Raw genomic sequence first — 6,908 nt, 5'->3', positions numbered from 1 at the left:
TCTTGCGTAGTTGAGTTCCCAGCCCCCTCCCCCCCCCCCCCCCCCAAACAGATAAATCCCTAAAAAGGTAGGCTTGTTGAGTTGCAAATATGGCCAGTTGATGCTTGGATTGCATGAAGTGAATTATGGATGATATACGATGGTGAAATTGCGTTGTGCACTCAAGTTTCCTCAACGGAATCCAAGTGTAAATTCCATTGAGTTTCCTGGTAAGTCCAAGGTTGAACTCAGGGACTTGTGAAAATAGATTGCGATGGTAATTTTTATGAAAACTTTGCAGTGATCGGTAACTCAATTAAATGTTGGTTTGTTGTTGATTGTGTTGATGAAAAATAAACAAATATGGCAGATTTGAGAAAAGTCCGTTGTGTGATAGACACACTGAGTATGCGGATGAACGGGTTGATAGGGTCTTTAGCTAGCGTTACTTGGGAATGCGTCGAACTATGTGATCATGCTACAACCATGCACTGCAAGTCATTTTCCAATGCAAATGCGATGCTCCTAAGTCTAGGACACATGTGTTGAATGCAAAAGTGTCCATAGAGCTTATTCCTAAGTCTCTACTCTTGTCCTATGTGATAATGCAAGATGAATAAAGGCAAGGTGATTGCACATAATCATAACCTATCCCTAGGATGCATGTGATGCGTTAATAGCAGACAGTGCTTATTCCTAAGCTTCTATATCTTAATTATGCATTCTAATCTGACTCACCCGAGCCTAGATTCTAACCTGAACTTATCAAGCCTAGATCCTGTCCTTAGACTACCCACTTGAGTATCTCTAATGGACGAATGAAGCATACATAATACAAGATAATCACATAGAATGAAGATTCACTAGTTGTGCTAGGTAAATGCTTCTTAACTCATTCAACTGATTTAGCTACTCATGCGTAAATAATACAGAGTAAACAGATATAGAGAAGTAGATTCCATTTCGATAAATGAGTGGAGTACAAAATAACAATGGAAGTTGAAGGTAGAGAGCCTGATAGCAATTCCTTGCTGACCGAGGTTTTTACACTGTAAATCTATATTCGGTTCCAAAGATGTTCTCGCTTCCACAGGCGTCGGCCCTCTCTCTATCCTTGAGGCTTCTGACACTCTCCTAAGCTTACCGAAATGATCTGTTAGCACCACCTTTCACTCTCGCATCTGCCTTAAAACGAAAGAAAAGCTATGAACAAAGACGTGCGGACTGAAGTATGAAATTTCGAACTGCTAAACCCCTTTTCTGAAGGTCGCCCTTGGTATTTATAGAACATCCAGGGTGAATGACGACTTCTCTCTCATGATTGCACAGATGGGACGACTTTAATTCTCTTGACTGATGTGCTGAATATTTGTCACCGAAAAGCATAATGTACTTGTTATCGTTATCGACTATCAACTTAATTTGGATTTGACTGTCATCGGCTTTCTGTCCCATTGCGATTAATTAGCCTTTCACCTTGATGCACCCACCATGTTGCACTGACCAAGTTACGGCGATCCTTCTCGGGCGAATATTTGCAAACACGATCACCGCAAAGCCTTGCAGTAATGCTAGCTCAACCAATGATTTCCTATGATGGCAATTTTCGCCTTGCGTCATCGTATATTCTACACAAAAATACAAAATTCAATTGTTCTAATGCGATGAATGCATGTGACCGCAATATTATGAAATTGATGCTTAATAGACGCAATTTAACATGTTTTATCATCGCAAACCAACATTTTTTAAGAGGCACTACGATAACGTGCATTTCTGCTCGTTATCACACCCCTAAATTTAGCAAGTCTACTGTAATGTCCTTTTCCTAGATTTCTCAAGGATACTTCGTTCAAATCCTATATACCAAAGTTTCCTTAAGTCTTATTCAAGTCTCTTCTTAAAATATTTCTAAGACCTAGGGACTGCAAGCTTAACCTTCAAAAGGAGCTTACTAATTTTCGGAATATCGCATGATTTATTTCAAAAAGAAAAAGTTTCACCGGGGTGTCAAATGATTTTATCCTTGCATATTTCTTGACATTATTATTTTTTTGCTAACCTTGCACTGATCCAAGTGCCTTGCCTTCTTTTTGGATTGCCTCCACGTGTGTCATGCGAACATCCAATTACAAGCAATGCACTCTTCCTCAGAATAAACTCATACCTACTTGGCACCAGAGTTGCGGTCATTTATTTATGTGTTGATCTTGGTGACTTATTTTCATCTTGGCTTGCCCCCACGTGTGTCATGCGGACATCCAACTACAGGTAAGTGCCTTTCACAACTTAACTCTTATCAACATGGGTTTCCCCATTGTATTGACAGTAGAGTTGTTATTCTCAAAATTTTTCCTCTTCTTTTGTTAAAAAAATAGCAAGGTCGAAAATAAATACCTCACTCCCAAATTTAAAATGCGGCAATGTCCTCATTGCCAAAATATTGAAATAAGTCATGCGATGTTCTTAGAAAGTTTCGTAAAGAGAGTTTAAAAGAAAGCTAGTAAACCCCTAACTTCTAGAAATATTTTATGAGGTGACTATGTTAAAGTTAACTTGACTCTCGTATATATGAAAGATATAGAAGCATATTTTTCATCATTAAAATCATACTTGGCAAAGAAACAACATGTGGCGACTTACTAAATTCATCTATTTCAAATGATTGCGGTAATCAAAGAGGATGCGGTGATAAAACTTTTAAAACTTACATGTGATGCGATAGCGCATAATTTAAAATAAAGATAAGAAAGAATACACCCCTAAATTTGCGCTGTCGCCCGCATTGTGTATTGACGCATCCATCTTTGCGGCGATCTCTCTTCTTTGGATTGTGGTGAGGGAGTGAGATAATTTGCTGCTTCATGTAGCATCTCCGCAATCTTGTGCCTTAATCGTTGCAAGAAACACAGAGAGAGGGTCATATTATTTTAAACAAAATAGTACATATATATATATATATATATTAGAGAAGTAAGAATGATACTGGTAACAAAAAGGTAATTGCAATAATAAATAATGAGATGATAAAAGTTCATTAAGTAATTGATGCAGGAAAAGGATATTCAAAAGGATTGCGTCCCTGATGAGATTGAATCATATAATACTCAGGGACCACTTATTCTAGGCTGATTTGTTCACGTCCATGGTGGCTTTTCTCTCTTTTCTTTGTCCTCTAGGATCCTTACTGCCTTAATCCAGGGTTTTTTCCCATGAATGCTCATTACAATTTCCCCCTTGCACACATCAATTTAAGTGTGATCAGTTGAAAGGAAAGGTCGTCCCAATATGATAGGCGCATCTTCGTTCGCTTTATAATCCAAAATGAGGAAGTCTGTCGACATGATGAATTTATCGATTGAGGTTACGGCATTTTTCAACTCTCCTTCAGGGTCTATTCAAGATCTGTTTGTGAGTAGAAGAGTTTCCTTTGTTGGCGTAAATATGCTGGCATTCAATTGTTTGAAGATTGATAGCGGCAGTTATACTTGCCCCAAGATCGCATAGTGCTTGGCCACTGTAGATCCCTCCGATGGAGCATGGTATCGTAAAGATTCCTGGGTAGCCCATTTTAGGTGGGATCATAGCATTTTGTGCTGCAGCCACTATTGCGATCTTTTCTTCCTCATTTTGTTCCTCTTTCAATCTTTGCGGATTTTCTGGTGGTTGAACTTCTTTTGTCTCAAGATCTAAAGGCTTAAGGGTAAACGCAACTTCAGGGTCTATTTTCTCGGACTTCTCCAAACTCTAGGGCAACAGGTCCTCGGTTGTCATTATATTCAAGTTGGTCACAAAGGGCTCCTCCCCTACTTCCGCAGTCATTGCTAAGCATTGTTCCTTCCTGTTACCCCCAGCATTGCGAGGGAGCTCAGTTGAGCTCGGCAACGCTCCTTGTGGTTTATTTTTCGGCTCGTCCGCAATTTATCCCATTTAAATTTCGAGATTTCTAATGAATGTAGCTTGATTCTGAAGCACTGATTCGTTTTTCTCAATTTATTTCTTCAACAAGCTCTCTAAAGATGAAGATTGCAGTGTTTGTGAGCTACTAGCTTGGTTATGCACTGGACTGTTGTTTTTGGGAAAAATCCGAGTGGCCCTCCTTTTGTGCCACAAGTTAAAAGCTTTGTTGTTGATTTTTCTACGAAAAATTTGGGTGGTTTTGCCACCCAGGGTTATATGTATCGGAATAGGGATTATTTCTCATGAAGCATACTGACTGTGTTGAATGCAAAAGTGTCCATAGAGCTTATTCCTGAGTCTCTACTCTTGTCCTATGTGATAATGCAAGATGAATAAAGGCAAGGTGATTGCACATAATCATATCCTATCTCTAGGATGCATGTGATGCATTAATAGCAAACAGTGCTTATTCCTAAGCTTCTATATCTTGATTATGCATTCTAATTTGACTTTCCCGAGCCTAGATTCTAACCTGACCTTCCCAAGCCTTGATCCTATCCTTAGACTACCCTCCCGAGTATCTCTAATAGACGAATGGAGAATACATAATATAAGATAATCGCATAGAATGAAGATTCCTTAGTTGTGCTAGCTAAATGCTTCTCAACCCATTCAATTGATTTAGCTACTCATGTGTAAATAATAGAGAGTGAATAGATATAGAGAAGTGGATTCCATTTCGATAAATGAATGGAGTACATAATAACAATGGAAGTTGAAGGTAGAGAGCCTGGTAGCAATTCCTTGCTGATCGAGGCTTTTACACTATAAATCTCTATTAGATTCCAAAGATGTTTCCACTTCCGTAGGCGTCGGCCCTTTCTCTATCCTTGAGCTTCTAGCGCTCTCCCAAACTTATCAGAACAATCTGTCAGCACTACCTTCCTTTCTTGTGTTCGCCTTAAAATGAAAAGAAAACTCTGAACAAAGACGTGTGAACTGAAGTATGAAATTTTGAACTGCCGAACCCCTTTTCTGAAGGTCGCCCTTGGTATTTATAGAACATCCAGGATGAACGACGACTTCTCTCTCATGATTGCACAGATGGTACGGCTTTAATTCTCCTGACTAATTCGTCGAATATTTGTCACCGAAAACTTGAATGTACTTGTGATCGTTATCGACTGTCAACTTAATTCAGATTCGACTGTCATCAGCTTTCTGTCCGATCGCGATTAATTAACCTTCCACCCAGATGCATCTACCATGTTGTGTTGACCAAGTTTCGGCGATCCTTCTCGGGAAAATATTTGCGAACACGATCACCGCAAAGCTTTACGATAATGCTGCACTTGACCAATGATTTCCTATGATCGTAATTTCCGTCTTACGTCATCGCATATTCTGCACAAAAATACAAAAATCAACTATTCTAATGCGATGAACTCGTGCGACCGCAATATTATGAAATTGATGCTTAATGGACGCAATTTAACATGTTTTATCAATATAAGCCAACATTGTTTAAGAGCTTAGCACTATGATAACGTGCATTTTTGCCCGTTATCACCACTCTCACCCATACTAATCAAAGAACCGCCCTCATAGGTAGGAGTTCCCAACTCACTCAGGATTAAGGTCGTGTTACCTATGGTCATTTTAGTGAAATGTAAGTCTCAGTTATCAATGGCGTTATATAAAGAGACTAATCCTCTCGTGGTCTAGTCTTATACACACTCTTTGTATAGGATACCCCCGCTCGCATGTCTCTACATGAATGGTCAGGATCAAACCATTTGTAGCATTTTACAACACTTGTAACATCTACAAAGTGAACCGTATCCATTGTGTCACCAAGATAAGGTACCCCTCCTTTATCCATCTACCACAGACCATTTAGGTTATTACTTAAGACATGATCCACTTGTATGTCTCACATATATGCTTAAGTTACATGAAATAACCACGGATCTTAGTTTATTGGATTTGAGTAAATGCATATAAAATAACATTTATTCTATTAATAACAATATGTCTATAAAATTTTACAAACTACGAGACCACCAGGAGAATTAAGACACCAATCCCAACATTGTAGTTATGAGCAATTCGTCAAGGATCGACTTATCATTGATTGGTTATATGCATGAACATAGAAATATCTACAGTGTAAAGAGAGCAACTCGTGAAGGAAATATAGAAATACATTGATCACAAAATGTATTAATTTCTTAAACCAAAATGTAATACAATACAATATAAGAAAAGAAGAGAAATGGAAAAGGCTAGCTGGAAGCAATGTCTTGCTTCCAGTAAATATGTGTCAAGGCTGCTGATGGTGCCATGGAAGGGCGGTGCAGCTTATTCTCTCAAGATCTAACTCTGGCGAAGGCTCCGGTCGTCACTCGTAATAGATGTGAAAGAGATGAAGAACTCTCAAGCTTTCTTTTCACATGTTTGTCTGGATCACAAGGATCCACTTGAAGGTAGAAACTTGAATGAACTAAAGTTATGCTCAGCGGCTTCTATTTATAGAGCTTGATCACCGATAACATTAATGGACTTGCTCTGATTTTGACATTTGCGGCGTGATGGTCCTTTTCCGAATCTCTACTGCTAACAGTGTGGTAGGTGAAATGTCAACATCATCTTTTGATTTTCCCAAGATATGCGTTGATGCTTCCATTCCACCAACCTTGCGTTCATCCCTCCATTATGGTTATCATCATGTAGCTGCAATCTTGCAATGACCGCACTCGCTTGATTACCGCAAATTTTACACGATGACTGTAATCACTTGACGATCGCAATTCCTATGCGATGGACGCATGCAGTTGATTACCGTAACACCCATGCGTTAAACGTATGCGTTAAACGTATGCGTTCACGTTTGCGATGGAGAATTTCTTTGCGCGGTCGTCTATACGATAGCCCAGTTCCGCATGTAAGCCCCGAACTCTAAGTTTCCTAAATAAGCATGTTAGCCAAAGGAAAATTATATTAACTATTAAACCAATGGAAATCTATGT

This window comes from Benincasa hispida, chromosome 8 (assembly GCF_027475165.1).
Source record: "Benincasa hispida cultivar pf3 chromosome 8, pf3_genome.v1.1, whole genome shotgun sequence".
Classification (NCBI taxonomy): domain Eukaryota; kingdom Viridiplantae; phylum Streptophyta; class Magnoliopsida; order Cucurbitales; family Cucurbitaceae; genus Benincasa; species Benincasa hispida.
Note: the sequence above shows the minus strand (reverse complement) of the source record.